At 41.8% G+C, this 22,265-nt stretch overlaps 1 protein-coding gene and 1 non-coding gene across 4 annotated transcripts in view; both read right to left on the bottom strand.

Moving 5' to 3' along the window:
- AGBL4 (AGBL carboxypeptidase 4) overlaps positions 1–22,265 on the bottom strand; it is a 2,901,779-nt gene that overhangs the window by 2,350,351 nt on the left and 529,163 nt on the right. The gene's annotated exons all lie outside the window — the stretch shown is intronic.
- On the bottom strand, positions 20,918–21,028 carry LOC143928597 (U5 spliceosomal RNA). Its single transcript, XR_013262439.1, has one exon. It is a non-coding gene; the product is annotated as a U5 spliceosomal RNA (small nuclear RNA).

The raw sequence follows: 22,265 nt of genomic DNA, 5'->3' as shown, positions 1-22,265 counted from the left end.
GTAAATATCAGTTTTTTTTAACAGTGGGAGAAGAGGAGGATCAGAGAATACAGGATAGACTTTCTTACACAATGTAAATGATTAACCCCTTAGATTCCACAGTGAGTATAGCAAAAGCATGCTTTACTGCATATACAGACTGATTTTACTGCTGTGGGTTTAGTAACTGACAGTGACCAAAAAAATACCTCCAGGCTGTGTCAGAACTACCTTAGAAGAAAATAACAAGACAATAGGTTTCAAATCATGGAATAGCACAATCTCCAGACTTGGGATGAACTCGACAGATGGGTGAAAGCAAAGCAACCTAAAAGTGCAACACATCTGTAGGAACTTTCGGAACAATATTTGATTTCTATTATAGAAAGAATGCCATGAGTATGTTTGGCTGTGTGGCTACTTTGTTGAGCCAAAAATGTAGATTACATTCTGTCACAGAAAACAATTCTATGATTTTTTTTATGTCCAATTGTTTATTTGTTCTATGCTTTATTTTCAGAGTACTTTGAGATTAAATTGCGTATATTTCAATAAATACTGGAAAAATGGGAGGTTCTAAAACTTTTAATGGGTAGTACAGTATATGTGTAGTAGATTTCAATGGGCTTCAAAAAAGCTGACCAAAACTTTTCAAATTGTTACAGTACTCACAGGATTGTAAGATCTTCCAGGATTTTCAGGATTCCCCTATGACTCCTTCAAGAATTCCAGAGTCCCCAGAAAAGACACCGGGAGCGAGTCCTCTGACTAGATGGGTATTTAAAGTGTTACTAAACCCACAACAGTAAAAATCAGTCTGTATATGCAGTAAAGCATGCTTGTTATCCTCTGAATTGTGTAAAAAGGCTGTTTGCTCCTGTCTTCTGTGATCCTCCCCTTCTTCCATCGTCCTCTAATCATTTCCTGATAGCACAGTGCTCAGGGACAAGCTGCACATGCTCAGTTTGGTGTGTATTGCTAGAGAGTTTTTTTTTTTTCCTAGGGCGAGAGCATGGACAATCAGCACAGGACAGCACAGGGACAATCAGCACTGTCTAGACAGAGTCAGGGGTCCTGAATCCTTATAGGACAATCTTGGGAGAATGAAACCTCCTCCTACAAGCCTTAACCAGGCACTGATAGAAGTGACAGCACTGCTGATGAGAAAAGGTATTTAGCAGTTTATATTTAATAAAATAATTGTATTTTCATGTTCTGTGTACTGCGGGAGAACATATATCTAGTGAACATAGGGGCCTGGGTTTTGGTAATACTTTAACCATGTCTTTGAAACGGCTGGTGATGTGTCTTATCTACAGCTACCTGAGAGCTAAAGTGCTATAATACTTAAATGTCAGTTGCATATTTGTCGCCAATCCAGATTGGCCTGACCACTCTCTCGCCTGCTGTCTGCCAAGACCTCTGCCTAACCTGACCACTATCTTGTCTGCAGACCTGTTAACAGTCTCACCACAGTAGCCTTTCCATGTGGTGGGGTGATCTTCAGGGCCATGACCTTGTGCCAGAAACTGGGACCACTAGGGTTCCCAGGACTATGTCCACCATCAGGAGCCCTAGGGAAGACCAACTTCCACTTATCCCTTGTACACACGGTCGGACATTCCGATGTTGTTGTCGGATAATGCGACTGTGTGTGGGCTCCATCGGACTGTTTCCGTCGGAATATCCGACCGTCAAAGTTTTAGAGCTGGGCTATAAAATTTTCCGACTAAATGATCCGAAAAGGATAGAAGAGAATTCCAATCGGATAAAGTGCCAGGGATGCTCAGATCAAATTCCTAGACCAAAGCTATTGGCTACTAGCCTGAACGTAGTCCCGTCGTAACGAAATAACGTCATCACGTTACGAACGATCGGATATTCCGACAACTTTGTCCGACCGTGTGTATGCAACACCAGTTTCGGACAAAATCCATCGGACAAAATCTAACAGATTTACAAGGGCTTAGACTCCGTGGTTTGATTGAGGCGGTGCCATCTGCCAGAGGTACCATAACACAAATGCTTAGTGAATGATTGGTCTAATTTAATACCCTGCATACTTACATTTTTTAAGGTAACGCCTATATAAAGCTGGACTAAGGAAACTGCTGAATATGACACTAGACAGCTTTACATATATATCGCAAACAGCATGTTATCTGCAACAGTGTTATACAAGTATTATTGACACAAAAATCAGGCAGTATTGTGGGTAGTTATAAAAGGATCTGGGCGATTAGAAATGAGTACCACTTGTGTTTGCCCAGGGTAAGAATAAATGCAAAACACAACTGAGAAGGAAAAGAAGGCAGTGAGATAAAATGTGAGGGGCGAAGTGAGCAAGGTAGATGAAGAGAAATACAGCAGAGTTAAGGGTCAGAAGAGATAATGAACTGTTGTATTTAATTCAGCACTGAAGCTCAGGATGTGTATTACTGTTTAGCTGCAGCCTATAAATAAGGCTGTGCTATATTCCTTCTTTATTTTCTCTGGTCTAATGTAATCAGAGCATGTGTAGCAAGCGCGGTTCACCTTTGTCTGCATTAGATTGACCATGATATGAGCTTCACGGAGTGGAGACTGGAACGTCTCTGCAATCAGTGCAGAGATGTAATGAAAGAGAGAACTGACTGCCGAGGCTGCTGAGAGAAGCGTGTAAAAAAGACTCATTGTGGTAACCTTCACCATGAAGAATTGTGCATTGCTTCCAAATGAACTTTCTTATCAAACATATTTATCACTAACCACCATCCTAAGAATCCATCTAAAATGTGCATGTAACCAAGAGTGGTGAAGTAACAGGGGTCACAGATCCCCCTTGGGCAATCCGGCCCAAAGCCAACATCTGAAGCCGAGGAAATTGACCCATTGCTGGCATTTCCCGCTAGTGTTTTCAGACCCACATCATGTACACCAGTCAGGTGAGTAATGATGTACGAATTTAGATGAACTGCATTCGTTTTTGGTGATTTTAAGGGGAAATTCATTTTTAAATAGCTTCTGAAGGTTATGGAATCTCCTTAAATTTTTTTCAATTCAATTCAATTTTTCAATGTATTTTTTCAATGTATTTTTAGTTTGTTTTTTCTTAATACCTTCTTTAAACTTGTATTATACATTTTTACAACACCTATTCTATCTAAATGCACATCGCTTGTACCTAGAAAGAGATACAGTGGTAGCTGTCACTATCAAGGCTTTATCATTATGTCAGGGCTGGCATCACATGATTTTCTGCCAGTCAGTCAGCATAGTCAAGTTAACATAACACATTTTGAGGCAAATTGTAAATTATATGTAGGCAAAAGCAAAATGGGAAATTTAGCAGCAAAATCAAGTTCAGGAAAATCACTCTGATCATCCCTAATAGTAAGAGTAACAATTCTGGACTTAAAGTGTCATTAAACCCAACCGTTAAAAAAAAACTTCACATGTAATATATTAATAATAATCACCTAATTATTTTAAGTGCTGTTTTCTGCACTGTAATAAAAACCTGGTTGATCCTGCTTTTCAATGGCGCTGCCTTCTCCCTGTGGCCCTGCTGCAGCATTAGATCCTAGAGTGTGGCCATTGCCATCTGCATTTGTGAACATGCAAGCCATTTACTTCCTAGCCAATCCTGATCCAAGCTGCCCACATGACTATAGAGTCACCTTTGTGGGCCTTTACTCTGTGATGAGTCACAAGCCCCTCCCTCCCTTCTCAATTATGTCTTTCATAATAGCTAGTTGGGCAAATCTAAAAGGAATTGAGTGATGGAGGCATCACCTCCCCTGTTAGCCCCCCACCCAATTTATGTCATCAGATGTTAGCAACTCCTCCCACAGATCTTTCCCTCTGGACAGGAATAACCAGGGAAAGATCACTTGACTGCTCAGGTACATAAATAAAATTAGAAATGTAGATACTTTTTTACAAAAAAAGTAGATGCTGAATTTTTATTTTTCTACATTGTAAAAACAATATATGCCACTTAAAGTGGTTGTAAACCCTTACAAACAACTTAGACCTACAGGTAAGCCTAGATTAAGGCTTACCTGTAGGTCCAAGAAATATTTCCTAAACCTACACGGTTTAGGAGATATTTGCCAAAAGACAGGCACCACTGTCTACGGCGCATGCGCCGTAGACAGCTGCGCGCAGGCGCACTGAGCGCGCCGCTGTTAACGGCGATATGCAGCGAGAGGCGTCTACCGCGCGCATGCGTGGGAGTGACGTCATCGCGGGTCCGTCGAATGACAGCGCCGGAGCAGCGAGACCCACCAAGAAGATGGAGGCTCCGTACACAAGGGGACAGCAATGACATCGCTAAGTGACAGATAATGGACTACTATGCGATGCATAGTAGTCCATTATGCTTTACCTCTGCAGGGAATCAAAGAGGAAGTAAACCCATCAGGGTTTACTTCCTCTTTAACCCTTGTGTCTTTAGTATCATTTTAAAAGAATTTCCTAGACAGATTCCAATTCAGACAGGTTTGGATGATATCTCATGTCTGTGGTGGTGGGAGACAGCCCTCAAGAGCAACACTGATAACATCATCACTTACAGTGCCTTGAAAAAGTATTCACACCTCTTGAAATTTTCCACATTTTGTCATGTTACAACCAAAAACGTAAATGTATTTTATTGGGATTTTACGTGATACACCAACACAAAGTGGCACATAATTGTGAAGTGGAAGGAAAATGATAAATGGTTTTCAATATTTTTTACAAATAAATATCTGAAAAACGTGGCGTGCATTTATATTCAGCCCCCTCTGCTCTGATATTCCTAACTAAAATCTAGTGGAACCAATTGCCTTCAGAAGTCACCCAATTAGAAAATAGATTCCACCTGGGTGTAATTTAATCTCAATATAAACACAGTTGTTCTGTGAAGCCCTCATAAGTTTGTTATAGAACCTTAGTAAACAAACAGCATCATGAAAGCCAAGGAAGACACCAGACAGGTCAGGAACAAAGTTTTCGAGAAGTTTAAAGCAGGGTAAGGTAATAAAAAAATCACAAGCTTTGAACATCTCACGGAGCACTGTTCAGTCCATCATTCAAAAATGGAAAGAGTATGGCACAACTGAAAACCTAACAAGACATGACCGTCCACCTAAACTGACAGGCCAGGCAAGGAGAGCATTAATCAGAGAAGCAGCCATGGTAACTCTAAAGGAGCTGCAGAGATCCACAGCTCAGGTGGGAGAATCTGTCCACAGGATAACTATTAGTCGTGCTCTCCACAAATCTGGCCTTTATGGAAGAGTAGAAAGAAGAAAGCCATTATTGAAAGAAAGCCATAAGAAGTCAGCTTGCAGTTTGTGAGAAGCCATTTGGAAGAATATACTCTGGTCAGATGAGACCAAAATATTAATTTTTGGCCTAAAAGCAAAGTGCTATGTGTGGTGGAAAACTAACACTGCACATCACCCTGAACACACCATCCCCACCATGAAAGATGGTGGTGGCAGCATCATGTTGTGGAGTTGCTTTTTTTCAGCAGGGACAGGGAAGCTGTTCAAAGTTGATGGGAAGTTGGTTGGAGTCAATTACAGGGCAATATTTAAAGAAAACCTGTTAAGCCGCGTACACACGGGCGGACTGTCTGGCCAACTTAGTCCGTCAGACAATCCGACGGACAGTCCGTCATACTTTCGAATGAACGGACTTGACCACACACACCACTTTTTGAGCGGACTCATACGGCGTACTAAGTCCGCCATACTATCCGCCCTACTTTTGAAATGAACGGACTCGCCCACACACGCGGAGGAAAGTCCGCTCATTTCGAGCGCGTCTCCAGGTAGGCGGGGCCTGCGAAGGAGACGTCGCTGACCCCGCCGCCTGGTATGGACTTAAAGGGGAACCCCAACGCCGAAAAAAATCGGCGTGGGGGTCCCCCCCAAGTCCACAACAGACCCTTGTCCGAGCACGCTACCCGGCCGGCCAGGAAATACAATGTACCCCTACCCATTCACCTGTAAAATAAAAGTACCAAAAAAAACACAACACACGAGATAAAATACTTTATTGCACAGCTCCGGGGGTCTTCCGTCTTCGGGGGTCTTCTCGCCAGACTCCTCCGCTATCTTCTTGTAGCTCTTTTGCTAGCGGAGGAGTCCGGCTTTCTTCCTCGCCGCCGGCCTCTTCTCCCGACTTCGGGGGTCTTGTCCCCCTCTTCGGTTCTTCTGCCGGGCCACCGCGTCTTCTTATAGCTCTTTTACAGGCGGTGGCCCGGTCTTCTGTCGCCGCCGCTGCCGCCTTCCGTTCTTCTTCTTCTTCTTCTTCTTCTCCAGAAGATGTTGCCTCGACGATCTCTCCGGCCGGAATGCCAGGGACGCACTGCGCGGCCACTTATATAGGGACAAGGGGCGGTGTCACATGGCTTTATGTCACATGGGTTGGTGTCACATGGTGACCCCGCCCCCTTACGATGTCATAGTCCCCATGTGACATCAACCCATGTGACCAACCCATGTGACATAAAGCCATGTGACACCGCCCCTTGTCCCTATATAAGTGGCCGCGCAGTGCGTCCCTGGCATTCCGGCCGGAGAGAGCGTTGAGTCAACATCTCCTGGAGAAGAAGAAGAAGAAGAAGAAGAACGGAAGGCGGCGGCGGCGGCGACAGAAGACCGGGCCACCGTCTGTAAAAGAGCTATAAGAAGGCGCGGTGGCCCGGCAGAAGAACCGAAGAGGGGGACAAGACCCCCGAAGTCGGGAGAAGAGGCCGGCGGCGAGGAAGAAAGCCGGACTCCTCCGCTAGCAAAAGAGCTACAAGAAGATAGCGGAGGAGTCCGGCGAGAAGACCCCCGAAGACGGAAGACCCCCGGAGCTGTGCAATAAAGTATTTTATCTCGTGTGTTGTGTTTTTTTTGGTACTTTTATTTTACAGGTGAATGGGTAGGGGTACATTGTACCCCATACTCATTCACATAGGGTGGGGGGCCGGTATCCGGGGCCCCCTTATTAAAGGGGGCTCCCGGATTCCGATAAGCCCCCCGCCCGCAGACCCCAACAACCAACGGCCAGGGTTGTCGGGAAGAGGCCCTTGTCCTCATCAACATGGGGACAAGGTGCTTTGGGGTGGGGGGGCCGCGCAGCCCCCCCCTTCCCCAAGGCACCCCCCATGTTGAGGGCACGCGGCCTGGTACGGTTTAGGAGGGGGGGCGCTCGCTCGCCCCCCTTTCCTCGCCGGCCGGGTAGCGTGCTCGGACAAGGGTCTGTTGTGGACTTGGGGGGACCCCCACGCCAATTTTTTTCGGCGTTGGGGTTCCCCTTTAAGTCCATACCAGGCGGCGGGGCCAGCGACGTCTCCTTCGTGGGCCCCGCCTACCTGGATACCCGCTCGAAATGAGCGGACTTTTCTCCGGGCGGGAAAAGTCCGCTCATTTCAAAAGTACGGCGGACTGGCATACACACGGGCGGATTGTCCGCCGAAATGCGAGTCCGACGGACAGTATTACGGAAATTCCGAAATACTTAGTCCGCCAGACTGCACGCTGAAAAAGTCCGCTGAAGCCCACACACGAGCGGACTGTCCGCTGAAATGTGTTTCGGCGGACTAAGTTGGCCAGACAGTCCGCCCGTGTGTACGCGGCTTTAGAGTCTGCAAAAGACCTGAGACTGGGGCAGAGGTTCACCTTCCAGCAGGACAACGATCTTAAACATACAGCCAGAGCTACAATGGAATGGTTTAGATAAAAGCATATTCATGTGTTAGAATGGCCCAGTCAAAGTCCAGACCTAAATCCAATTGAGAATCTGTGGCAAGACTTTAAAATTGCTGTTCACAGACTCTCTCCATCAAATCTGACAGAGCTTGAGCTATTTTGCCAAGAAATAAGGGGCAACAATGTTACAATGTGCAAAGCTGGTAGAGACATCCCCAAAAAGACTTGCAGCTGTAATTGCAGCGAAAGGTGGTTCTACAAAGTATTGACTCAGCGTGGGATGAATACAAATGAATGCCACACTTGTATTTGTAAAACATTTTGAAAACCATTTATCATTTTCCTTCCACTTCACAATTATGTGTCACGTTGTGTTGGTCTATCACAGTGTTTCTCCTTAGTAAGCGATTTTTACTGTGACTGCGACATTATGGCAGACACATCGGACATTTTTAACACATTTTTGGGACCATTGTCATTTATACAGCAATCACTGCTATACAAATGCAGTGATTCCTGTGTAAATGACACTGGCAGTGAAGGGGTTAACCAGTGGGTAGCAGTGTAGGGGTTAAGTGTTCTTAGGGGCGTGTTACTAACTGGGGGGGGGGGGGGCTGGGCTTTGTTTTAGTGAACACTGATCTCTGCTCCAATCACATGGAGCAGAGACCAGCGTCACTAGTTGCTAGGCAGAACGGGGAGATGCTGTTTATAACGGCATTTCCTCGTTCAGCCGCCCGTGAGACAATCGCGGGTATGCCCGCGGCGATCATGTCCGTGGGACCCGCAACCGGACTCATGGGGGTCCAGACCAGCTCGCCAGTGCGCCGCCGGCGGCGCACTTGCGATGACAGGGCGGCATTTAAAACTGGACGTGCCTGTATGCCAATATGCCTGCCCGTGCCATTCTACTGACGTACATTGGCGTGCACCCGTCGGGAAGTGGTTAATACAAGCTCCAGAAGAAGCGTGTAATCCACACGAAACATGTTGAGCCTTTCCTCCAAACATCAGATTTTATACAGCGAGTACTAATTCTATTTATGAGAATATCAAAGTAAATGTATATTGTCTATTACCAACTTTTTTGAAAATGTATAAAGTATAGTCGCGGTAATGATTGTATGTTACATAAGAAATTACGAGTATTATTGTGATATATGGTTTTAAACCTATGTTGTATTAAATATGATACAATGAGATTTTTTAAACAAATAAAGTTTATGATCTTTTGTTATGGTTAATGTTTTGTCTATGGTGCCTAAAAAGTCCAGAAGCCCTTTGTCGTTCTCTCTTTCAAGCTCAAAATCTATTCCATCATGTCTTAATTAAAAAAAAAAAATATTGCTCTCAGTGTCTCTCAGTGTCACTTTCCCAGAACACCCGAACGGTGGAATACATACTAGATTGGAGCACAAGTAAAGACGGGTGTGAGCCAGCTGGGAGCTGCACATGCTGAATGCGTTTTCTACTGCTAAAATGTGAGTGCATCTACATTACTTTATATATGTCTTTTACCTTATTAACACATACTACACTATATGCTACTCTCTTGTGGTCCCTCCTAGATCTTTTATTATTGTAGTGGCATAAAGTGGGAGAGAAGTTTGCCGGAGAAGTGAACATTTGCCCTATTGAGATGCGTAGCAGATTATTTTTCTGCTTGATGGTCACTTGGTGGTCAAAGGGTTCTGGTGAATGCAGATATATTTATTCTCACCTGGTGAAACACAATATTTGCAGGATCTGAATATTATCACCATAAATGGATTTTGGATATATGGGCTTTAATGTTGCGCATAATTTGTTTTAATATATTACTGTATTTCACAATGTGTATATCACTATTATTTACATAATTGTGGTTGGAATTTTTTGAATGCATATAAATTGCCTATGAGCTACAAAAAATCCACTGGAAAAACCTGTTAAGGTTATAGGATCAAATTCAGGAGTTCAGCCCTCTAAATCAGACCTACTATCAATTCTTATTCTCAGTCTGTCGTATCAAAGTGCTTCCATGCTCTCAAGTCACCGTATTTCTGTCTACCTAAACTTACATAGACAGCCCCAGGCATAAGCCAAATGGCGCTACAGGAAAATCTTAGGAAGTTGCTCTTCTAAACAGCTCGGGGCTCTGTCATGGTTACCTCTTATTTCAAGGTGTGAAAGGCAACACAAAACAACACAGTGTCTCTTTGTAGCTGAATTAAATGTGTTGTTTCAAAACTGAACTAAGATGTCATTGAGAAATGAATTTGTGCTAATTGTTTTGCGAATACATAATTTGCATGCTTCAACTCAATGGGCATATTATGTGACCCTTCTCCGTCTGCATTAAACTGCAATTATCCCCCTTTGTCTAATGCAAATTAATGTATAATTATGTTATCATCATTTGACTTTTTTTGTTTTCTACAATATTCTAGAAAGCCTGTTTGCAATGCTTAGTATGCCATTGCCTTCCAAAGGCAGAACATTGTTGTGTGGCATCACTTAAGACAAAGAAAAAAGTAAGAGTATGTTATTCGTTTTGGAATAATGTAAATCTTTATGCCCATATGACCCCTTTGCACATTGATAACCCCTGGTATATAACACACATGTTTTAATACATGAAGCTAATCAACTTGAATACAACTCATGGATACATAATAATTATTAAAGTGGTTGTAAACCTCTCTGTGTCACTTGTACCTATAGGCAAGTCTATAATAAGGCTTACCTATAGGTACTGTAAATATCTCCTAAACGTGCACCGTTTAGGAGATATTTGCTGAACACTGCACCAATGATGTCATCAGCACATGCGTTGTGAAGAAATAGCCCTCGTGCCTTTTCATCACTAGCAAGTGTCATGACTGACGGCTCCCTCGCACATGTGGAGGAGTGACGTCACGTGACTCGGGGCAGTCACAGAGCCTGAGTCCATGGCCCCGGAAGGAAGAGGGGTGAAGATAGATGCGGCCACTATCAGGAACAGCATCGGCTTCATTTACAGGTACACTATAAAAAATATTGTGCTGGGTCTACTCAAAAAATATTGAGGCAACTATTTGCAGCAGCTTTTTAAGTACTGTGAACTGAACTTATTTTTGTCTGACTCATTAGACTTTTCATGTTTTTAACTTAGTTGTTTTAAGTAAAGCCAACACAATTTATTTTTTATTTATAGATCATAGTGTTTTAAGTTAGGAATACTTACCTTAACTTGTCTGGAACTATATTTTTAAGTAAAGCCAACTCATTTTTTTCCAATTTATAGACCATAGGTTCAAGTAAAGCCAACTCAATTTTTCCAGTTTATAGACCATAGGTTCAAGTAAAGCCAATTTTAATTTTTCCAGTTTATAGAAAAGTTTAAGTTAGGAACACATACATTAACTTATTTCAAGTACTTATATAGCACCGTCAATGTACGGAGCTCTTTACATAAACATTGTACATTCCCATCAGTCCCTACCTTCAAGGACGTCAATACCAGCCAACACTGTGCTATCCCCAAAGAAATAATAAAGAAAAGCTGCTAACACAACACAAGGATTAAAAGAAGTGAAAAAATACAAATATTAAACTATAGTGTAGCGCTAAAAGGGAAAAGTGACCTTATATATAACCCATCAATAATCTCACAGTATTATATAAATGTCAAAACAAGATTATATAACATTCATGTGAAAAAATAATATTCATCCAAATACACCATATGTGCACAAGTGTATATAAAAAATATGTACGAAATATAAAGTGATACAAAAAATGTCCAAAAGAGATACAAAAGTCTCTTATAAATAATAGTCCAATCCACATGTGAAGTAGAAATCACCGTCCACCTTCTTTGTATGAAAAAAACATGCAGACACCACGTGATGTTCCCATCACCAATCACGATGTAGGCTTACCAGATATACTGGATCCAAACGAATGTACATTCGAAGGATCACAAAGGCTTATGCACTCTTATGCAGATTTCTCAAAGATAAACTCTCCAGGGAACTTTCAAGTAAAACTATTCCATTTGAGTACTGGGCAGTAAAATATCTCCAGCAATGTAATCCAGCTCACATTGTCGAACACATGAAAAGGAAATAAGGGCCAAAATAGTGTGATTCCGTTTTAAAAGAAAATTTAATAAAAAAAAAAGGTAATGAACTCACATGTATACAATGAATCAAGTGCTTTTTTCATAAAAACACAGCTGCCACAACACTACCTTCAAGGAGCTTTCAATCTAAGATCCCTAACTCACATTCATACATACACATATTAGGGTCAATTTACACAGGAGCTAATTACCCTACCAGCATGTCTTTGGAGTGTGGGAGGAAACCTATGCAGGCACAGGGTAGAACAGCAAAAGTCTGGCAGGGAGTGTCGTTGTCAGGATTCAAACCAGCAACCCTTTTGCTGCCAGAGGAAAGTGCTAACTATTATACACTGTGCTGCCCTATTATTTAGTTTTAAGTAATATTAACTTGTAACTTAGTCAATTTTTTTAAGTTGGTAAAACTTATTTTCCGAATGTATTTGATATATGTTTGAAGGTTTTTATATAAAAATAATACAATTTATATAAAAATAATACAATAATATGTTTTCTTAAAAAAAGGAATAGTCTCATGAAACAGGCATATTATTTATAAAGTGTTACAAATGTAATATTATTAACCCCTTCCCACCGAGCGTACGCAGATCCGCGTACTCGGCTTCCGGGGGTTATACCGGGATGATGCCCGCACCTGCAGGCATCATCCCGGTACCGTTTTTTCCAGCGGGCGATTGGCTATCCAGCCATAACAACCGACACGGCTAAAAGCCGCTCAGCTGTTATGCTGGAGGAGCGGGAGGGGACGTCCCCCCTCCCGACGCTGTTACCGGTGCTCCCGTTTGATCGGGAGCATCGATTCCACATCCGCTGCCTCCGGCTGCTGGGGACGAACTGGAATGAAGCCATAATCGGCTTCGTTCCAGTATCCTAATAGTAAACAAGGAAGCAACGTCATGACATCACTTCCCATTTACTCAGCTGCCAATGGCGCCGGTTTAAAAAAAAATATACGGTATTCAGAATCGCAGTTTTTGGCGATCTGAATACATTGAAGTGTAAAGGAGGGATGGGGGGTCTTTTAGACCCCCCATCCCTCCATAAAGAGTACCTGTCACCACCTATTACTGTCACAAGGGATGTTTACATTCCTTGTGACAGCAATAAAAGTGATCAATTTTTTTTTTTTAAACGATTTAGTCATTTTAAAATAAATTAAATAAATTAAAAAAAAAAGAAAAAATTCTCAAAGTGTCCGCCATCCCCGCGAGCTCGCGAAGCAAAGAAAACGCATACGGAAGTCGCGCCCGCATATGTAAACGGTGTTCAAATCACACATATTAGGGTCAGTTAACACAGGAGCCAATTACCCTACCAGCATGTCTTTGGAGTGTGGGAGGAAACCTATGCAGGCACAGGGTAGCCAGGCAGGGAGTGTCGTTGTCAGGATTCAAACCAGCAACCCTTTTGCTGCTAGAGGAAAGTGCTAACTATTATACACTGTGCTGCCCTATTATTTCGTTTGATTCGTGATATTAACTTGTAACTTACTGAATCGTCAGAGCGAGAGCAATAATTCTAGCACTAGACCTCCTCTGTAACGCTAACCTGGTAACCGTAAAAAAATTTTAAAGCGCCGCCTATTGAGATTTTTAGGTACCGTACTTTGTCGTCAATCCGCGAGTGCGTGCAATTATAAAGTGTGACATATTTGGTATCTATTTACTCGGCGTAACATTATCTTTCACATTATGCAAAAAAATTGGGCTAATTTTACTGTTTCGTTTTTTTTTTAATTCATGAAAGTGTCCCTTTTCCCAAAAAGTTGTGTTTAAAACACCGCTGCGCAAATACCGTGTGACATAAAATATTGCAACAATCGCTGTTTTATTCTCTAGAGTCTCTGCTAAAAAAAATATATATATATATAATGTTTGGGGGTTCCAAGTAATTTTCTAGCAAAAAAATATGGATTTTAACTTGTAAACACCAAATGCCAAAAATAGGTTTAGTCATGAAAGGGTTAAAGCTGCATCAAATATAAATGTAAACATTAAAAAAGAAGAAAAAAGTCCTCTTTCTCAGCTAACAAGTCAAAACTGAAACATGTATATACAGTATATCTATAAAGAACATACAATACAGAATGTATTAACTTTTATTTTAAGCCTTTTAGGAAAGTAATTTGCACTTTAACCACTTCAGCCCCAGAAGGATTTGACCCCTTAACAACCAGGCCATTTTGTGCGGTACGGCACTGCATCGCTTTAAATGACAATGTGTGCAACACTATACCCAAAAAAATTTGACCTTCCTTTTTTTCCCACAAATAGAGCTTTTTTTTTGGTGATATGTGATCACCTCTGCGGTTTATTTTTTGGGGGTTTTTCTGGCGCTATAAACAAAAAAAGACTGTCAATTTTGAAAAAAAAAAAACTATTTACTTTACTTTCTGCATATCTCAAAAAAAATATATATTCATCAGTTTATGCCGATATATATTCGTCTACATATTTTTGGTAAAAAAAATCACAATCGGCCTATATTGATTGGTTTGCGCAAAAGTTATTATGTCTACAAACTATGGGATAGATTTAGGGACTTTTACGTTTTTTGATTGTTTTTACTGGTAATGGCGGCGATCTGTGATTAATGTAATGAGACTGCGACATTGCGGCGGAAGTGACATTATTACATTGATCAGTGCTATAAAAATGCACTGATCAATGTATAAATAACACTAGCAGTGAATAGCTTAACACTAGGGGGTGACCGAGGTGTGTGTTCCCTGGGTGTGTTCTAACTGTAGGGGGGATGGGCTACCAGGGACATGACAGAGATAGCTGTTCCCGATCACTGGGAACAGTAGATCTCTGACATGTCATCTAGCAAAATGGCCAATCGCCTTGTTTACATAGGCAGATCCCTGTTTTGCCTCTGTATACCGTGATTGTGGGTCGCCGGTGGACAACAAGTCCAACAAGTCCGAGGGAAAAGCTCCTGTTATCCCATTAACCATTATCTCCTGTGCAAAGACCAACGTATACCTATGGTGGTTTGCGCAGGAGAGCCGACCTGCCACAGTATAATGACGGTGGCTGATGGGCAAGTGGTTAAAGTTTGAACTTTTGAAGATAGATTCCCCACATCTAGCTCTAAAAAGATCTTCTGAAAAACGTCAAAGATATATTTTAGGTTTTCAGGGTAGCTCAGGCTAAAACCATAAATGAGTCCCATAATCATTCTTTCTGATACAAAATGATATATAAAAAAATACACTATATCAATATGCGTGTTTTTCATGTCAATGCAGCATAAATATGGTATATTTGTTTTTGAAATGTAATAATGTAGTGCAAAGTGGGCGGGACTTTAGGTTACTTAATCTAACATTGAATGTCCAATATCTCAAAAACCGAACAGACAGAACGTTTTTAAAATGTAATAACATGTGATGCAAAGTGGGAGAGGTTCATCAACTATAATGCGCAAGATCTCTGAAACCAAACCAGCACATACTTTTATTTTTGCACCACAAATCAGCACAGATGCAGTGCAAACGAAAACTATATATTTTTTTTCATTTTAATAACATTGGGTGCAAAATGGGCCGCACTTGATGTTGCATAATCTGAATTTGAATTTGCAATATCTAAAAACCGAACCGGCTGAAACATTCATTTTTGTGGCACAAAATAGTTTTTAAACTTAACAGCCGGAGGTCCCTCACCCCGCATCTTGGTTGCGTTCTGCAGAATGCAGTAAGAGAAAACTTTGCGTGCGCACAAGTGAGTTGTCTCAATAGGTGAATACAATGGATGTATGTCCACTTATTATAAATATATTAATCTGCAAATAAAATAAACATTTTGGATGGTATGTTAAGCAACATTTAAAGCATGTGAACGATAATTTGTTCAATGTTCACTCTTACCTTTCAATGGCATTGCATGGCTTTGTAGTGACTTGGAAAAATTCTTGTCACTGTTGGTGCTCTTTTGTCCTGATGAGCCTCAAATGTATGGGAACTGCCCTGGGCAAGCTTTCAAAGTTCTAAAAGATGTCAAACTCTTTAAGATATACAGCATCAAAACTTGTGCAGTTGCACGTTTGGCAAACATGCATCCCGTAATTTCAGTCAAATGAAAAGATTTTTTTTTTTAAGTAAATGTAAATCAATTGGAATATGGAAAAGCACATACCTTAAAAGTTTTGTGTAGATTACTCAATATTATACATTATTTTCGCAAATGTAAATGGTGTGTTTTAAGAACTAATACAAATTAAGTAAGGTACTTAAAATATCAGAGTAAATTAATTAACATTTATTTTTATGTTGAAAATTATAAAATGTTTATGTTAAAGAATCATTTTTATCAGTGTAAGTGCCACATAATAAGTTAGTATGCGATGCATACTAGCCCATTATGCTTTTACTTTGCAGGGCAAAAAAGAGGAAGTAAAGCTCATCAGAGTTTACTTCCTATTTAAGGTGATGTGGTCAGTACTTTATTTATTTTATCCCCTTTTTCATCATCATGGGGACTTACAAGGTTATCATTTTACCCCTGTACAAATAATAAGTAAGACCTCATCTGCAATATGAGGTTCAGTTTTGGGCACCAGTTTACAAAAAAGGATATTGGGGAATTGGAGAAAGTGCAGAGAAGGGCAACCAAACTGATAAGAGGCATGGAGGAGCTATGCTATGAGGAAATATTAGGGGAACTGAATGTATTCTCTCTTGAAAAGAAGAGATTAGGGGGGATATGATCACCATGTATAAATACATAAGGGGTCCATATAGTGAACTTGGTGGTGAGTTATTCACTTTAGGATCATCACTGAGGACAAGGGGGGACTCTTTATGTCAAAAGGAAAAGAGATTTCATCTCCAAATATGGAAATGTTTCTTCACAGTAAGAACTGTGAAAATGTAGAACAGCCTCCATCAAGAGCTGGTTCTAGCCAGCTCAGTAGATTGCCTTAAAAAAAGGCCTGGATTCTTTCCTAAAAGTACATAATATAACTGGATACTGACATATATAGATAAAGTTGATGCAAGGAATATCTTGTGGATTGGGAAGGAATTATTTTCCCTGCTGGAGAAAATTGGTCATGCTTTGCTGTTTTTTTTTTTGCTTTCCTCTGGGTCAACTGTGGGTATAGGATTGTGTATATAAGTGTGTATATTTTTTCCCTTTTATTCATTGAAATAGATGGACTTGTGTCTTTTTTCAATGAGACTAAGGCCCATTGCAGACAGAGTAGACTTCACCAAGAAGATCCGCCTGCTCAACAAGGGATCTGTCTGCTGATCCCCGCTGAACAGGTGGATGACAGGTCCTGTCTGCTCCGCTATGCAGACACGGACAAAGCCCCCTCTTCTCTATAGGGTGGTAAAATGGAAATGGACTGCCTGTCCATTTCCGTCTGACTATCATATGATCTGATCTGCCAGATGGATGGGGATCCCCATCCATCTGTTTTTAGTGGTCCGGATTGGAACGTATGGTGGCGGGTGTCAGTGGACACGTCTGCTGACATCCTCTGCTCTATAGAGAGCTATGGATGGTCCAATCGGGACCCCTGAAATACTGACACCATCAGTCCTTCAGTGTGAAAGGGACCTAAATGTATAACTATGTAACTATGTTTAGAGATAATCACCACCCAGCAAATCCAAATAAAAGGCACACTCCAAAACAATTAACTCTTTTACTGCCAGAGCCGTGTTGGCATTCTTCAGAAAAATTTCAGTAAATTTCAGTAAAGATTGATTAAAGTGAATTTTAGGGCACATAAATGCTATATAATACCAAATTGTGGCAAAATACAGTATAAAAGATGAGGTTGCACCAATTAATTAGATACCCAATATGTAAAACTTTAAACTTTTGTACGCCTCTGAAACAGCAACAGGCTTCAGTACCCTATATTTTTTATAGGCAACACTTTGAAAGCCCCCACAGGTCATCAGTTTAGAGCTAATCATGTATAGTGGGCCTAGGATTATTACACTCACACAGACATGCAAGGCAATATATGTATCATGTGTATTGCAATCAGCGTTGTCATGTGCATGCATGTATGTGGGGGTAAGGGGCCTCTAAAAAAATGTTTTGGGGGGATTTTAAGTGCTTGGGTGTAACTTTTCTTTTACATTTTTATTACTTACCTTTTTTTATCATCACATAGGGGGCAAAAAGTCACCTATGTGATTTTTTTTTTTTTGGGTGACAGATTTTCATCTCATCCATCCATACTATCTCACCCATCCTCCAGTGAAACAAGTGTAGAGCAGATTGCACTGCATTACAAAGTGACATAGGGACCCGGAAATCAATTGTTTTCCAGATCAGAAACAGGAAGGGGAGACAAAGGAATGGATGGTCTCTCTACCAGGTATCTCTCGCCCTGCCTATTCCAGGCCCACTGATGAGTGCGCAGAGGTCAGGAAACATGGTCAGAGAGTCTGGGGGGTGGCCATTATTGGAGTGTGTGGAAGTGATCAGGTGACTGCAGAGCGGCCCATTCGCTTCCATTTGACAGCTTGCAAGATTTACACACAGTCCTGGAGGTTGTTGGGACTGTGTGTAAAACCTACCTCTGCCACTGATGTAGTTACTTTCTACGTTGGTGCAAGTAAAAGAGTTAAAGCCACAGAAGTCACAGTATTGGGCATGCAGTCAGATAGACTTTCCTCTAACAAATTCAATTATTTTAGTATTTTCTCCAGTTTCCAGTTACAGCAGTTCTGCAGTGGATTTTTAATATGACTGTGCAGTTCAATACATCCCACGGTTAGACCTAGTGCATTCATTAAATATGTCTCAGTAACAGACCTGGTCAGACACGCCCCCTTTCTTCCTCTGTAATACAAGTTTGGAGAGGTACTGAGGGGAGTGGCTGTTACTCAACTTTGCCAGCCTACAGCAATAGAGTGGGAAGGCAAGAAGCAACCTTTTGTTACTGAGAGAAAGTAAAATATTTTAAGGAATCTTCTAACAAAAAAAGATCACACGGCTATAAAGAGATAAAAATGTGAGACTTCAATTTTGCTTTAAGTAGACACTCTCATTGTTTTTTTTAAATTGTCCACTTCAGCTACAGCAACATACCGGTACATCACTGAGTGGCTATACCTGGATGATGCCTGCAGCTGCAGGCATCATCCCGGTATTGGTTTTTTAAAGCTGATGGTTGGCTTTCTTGAAAAAGCAATCCTAGTAGCCAATTATAGATCTGCTGGCTGATTATAAAGGTAATCAGAGACTGAAATGGCTCTGATCGGCTCTATGATATGGGAAACCAGAAGCTACATGCATACATCACTTCCAGTTTCCTGACCACAGGTCAACTTTAATGACAAGGTGTGAAACTCAGAATCAATGCCCAGCATTCCATTGAGCTCTATAGCCTGTTTCCCAGAAGTGGTGACAGTGGAGCACACTGGTGCAACTTTACACAAAGCGATCTGACTGCCCCAGAGCAAGCAGCAATTCTGAGAAAACATCTACTGTGACAGCCTATACTGCATCCCGGTATTGTTTTTTTAGAGCTGATGGTTGGCTTTCTTGAAAAAGCAACCCTAGTGGCTAATTATATATCTGCTGGCTGATTATAAAGGTAATCAGAGACTGAAATGGCTCTGATTGGCTCTATGATATGGGAAACCAGAAGCTACATGCATACATCACTTCCAGTTTCCCAAGATGTAAACAGCAACATTTTTAAATAGGGAAAGCATTTGATCTCACAGATCTTGATGTGACCAAATGCTTTTAAGGGCAGATGAGACATCTGGGGTTTTTTTTTTGGGGGGGGGGGGGTAAATAATATTTTTTTTTTTAAAGAGAACCCCCCCCTGTGGCAACAAGTGTACATTTTATTGGGTTTTTGTGCATCAAAAAATAATGTTTTTCGCAAAAAAAATTGCATTTGAAAAAAACGCTGTGCAAATACCATGTGGCATAAAAAGTCGCAACACCATTTTATTCTCCAAGGCCTCTGTTTTTTTCCTGATTGGCTAACTGACTTTGCTTGACAGCTCTGGGAGCCAATAGCGCCACTGCTGTGTCTCGGCCACTCAGGAGGAGAGTCCCGGACGGTCGAGGGACTCATGGACATCGCTGGACAGAGATGAAGCTCGGGTACATAATAGGGGGACTGGGGTGGCTGCTACACACAGAAGGCTTCTGCCTTTACAACCCCTTTACCTCTATAGCTCCAGCAAGTTTGCAGAAGAAGCCTTGAAGATGTCATGTCCATTATCTCAGCAACTAAGCTTATCCTGCTACCCTCTCCCAGTAGTTACTCAGAAGCCCCACAGCCTTATAATCTCCAAAGTAAACATAGAGCATCTGATCTGGGATGGGGAAGAGAGTAAATTGATCTGTTAAAAAATAACTTCAGTGTGTTTCTTGTAAAATTTGAGGATAAAGTTCTCCACAGTTCCTGCAGCCGCAGAGTTCAGTGCTGGCTTGTCTTATAGCGTGTTTAAGTCTTAACTGTAAAAATTTGAATTTCCATATCCTGACCACAGGTCCACTTCAATGACAAGGTGTGAAACTGAGAATCAATGTCCAGCCTTCCATTGAGCTCTATAGCATGTTTCCCAGAAGTGGTGGCAGTGGAGCACACTGGTGCAACTTCAGGCACAGCGATCTGACTGCCCCAGAGCTAGCAGCAATTCTGCAAAAACAGCTACTGTGACAGCCTATACTGTAGCTCTGGATAGAAGGATCTGCTGTTACTGGTTCTCTCTTTTGAACCCAGCATCAGCCAAGCATCAATACTCAGAAAATAATATTGCTTTGCAAAATGACACAGTTCTGCCCTTTATAGTATCTTCATCAGACCTGTGACATGGTTCCGCCCTCTATAGCACCTTCTCCAGAGCTGTGACACAGGTCCACCTTCTATAGTATCTTCATGAGACCTGTGACATGGGTCCGCCCTTTATAATACCTACTTCAGAGCTGTGACACAGGTCTGCCTTCTATAGTATCTTCATCAGAGCTGTGACAAGATTCCACAATGGCACGGCTCTGCGCTATGTAGTACCATCATTAGAGTTGTGATATGGTCCCTCCCTCTGTACTACATTCATCAGAGCTGTGAGTATTGGACAGCGCAGTGAGCGATCTACCTGCAAATTCATTCCTGCTAATGCCGGCCCCCTGCATCCCCTCCATGGCTTTTCTACAATAAAGTAGTGAATTTCCAAAAAGAATTAAAAAAAATCTCTGAAGCTCATCGTTGTTCATCTCTATGAAAATCTTTAGGAAAAGGCAAAAGATTTATATGGTCTGATAATAAACTAGAGTATACACCGATCAGCCATTACTCTATGACCAACAAGTGAATAACATTGATTAGCGCATTACGAGGGCAGATATATTAGGAGGCAAGTAAACATTTTGTCCCTGAAGCTGATGTATTGAAAGCAGAAAAAATAGTATCACAGATTGTTGTGTGTGGGTCTGCATTGCTGCAGACTGGTTAGGGTGCCCATGCTGACCCATGTCCACAGCCAAAAGGGCACAAGGGCACATGAGCATCAGAATTGAAGCACGGAGCCATGGAAGAAAATCACTTGGCTTGATGAATCACATTTTCTTTTACATTATGTGCATGGCCAGGTGTGTGTGTGGGGAAGAGATGGCACCGAGTGGTAAAATGCAAAGAAGGTACGCTGAGGGAAGCAGTGTGACACTTTGGACAATGTTCTGCTTGGAAACCTTGAGTCCTACCATTCATGTGGATGTTAAGAGACATGTACTATCTACCGAAACATTGTTGCTTACCAAGGACACCCCTTTATGGAAATGGTATCCCCCAATGGCAGTGGCCTCTTTCAGCAGGATAATGTGCTCTGACACACTGCAAAAATGGTTCAATAATGGTTTGAGGAACACAACAATGACTCCTAAAATTGTCCCCTAAATTCTACAGATTTCAATCCAATCAGGGGCGGACTGACCATTTGGGCACTCGGGCACTGCCCGATGGCCCCATGCCACTAAGGGGCCCCATCAGGGTTGCCAGCCTCAATAAAATCAGGGACAGTATATAAAAATCTGTGTTTTTAAAAAAATCACAAAATTATAGCTGCCCCACCTCTCCAGTACCTTTTCAGTGTGTGTATGTGTATTCTGTGTGTGTATACTGTGTGTGTATATTGTGTCTGTGTGTGTGTGTGTGTGTGTGTGTGTGTATACTGTGTGGCCCCATAATCTATTGCCTGGGGGCCCCATAATCTCCTATTGCCTGGGGGTCCCATAATCTCCTATTGCCCGGGGGCCCCATAATCTTCTCCTGTTGCCTGGTGGCCCCATAATCTTCTCCTGTTGCCCGGGGGCCCCATAATCTCCTATTGCCCGGATTGCCCGGATTGGATTCAGTCCACCCCTGAATCCAATTAAGCATCTGTGGGATGTGCTGGAAAAATAAGTCTGATCTGTGATCTAATGAATCTGATACCACTGGCTTGGTGCCAGATACAGCATACCTTCGGAGGTTTAGTGATGTGCATACCTTGATGAGTCAGAGCTGTTTGGTGTCAA

The sequence above is a fragment of the Lithobates pipiens genome, unplaced genomic scaffold (genome assembly GCF_037356315.1).
Source record: "Lithobates pipiens isolate NorthernLeopardFrog02 unplaced genomic scaffold, aLitPip1_a1.2 Scaffold_23, whole genome shotgun sequence".
NCBI classification, from domain to species: Eukaryota; Metazoa; Chordata; class Amphibia; order Anura; family Ranidae; genus Lithobates; species Lithobates pipiens.
The sequence above is the reverse complement of the archived record's forward strand: the minus strand, read 5'-3'. Positions and strand labels throughout refer to the sequence as shown.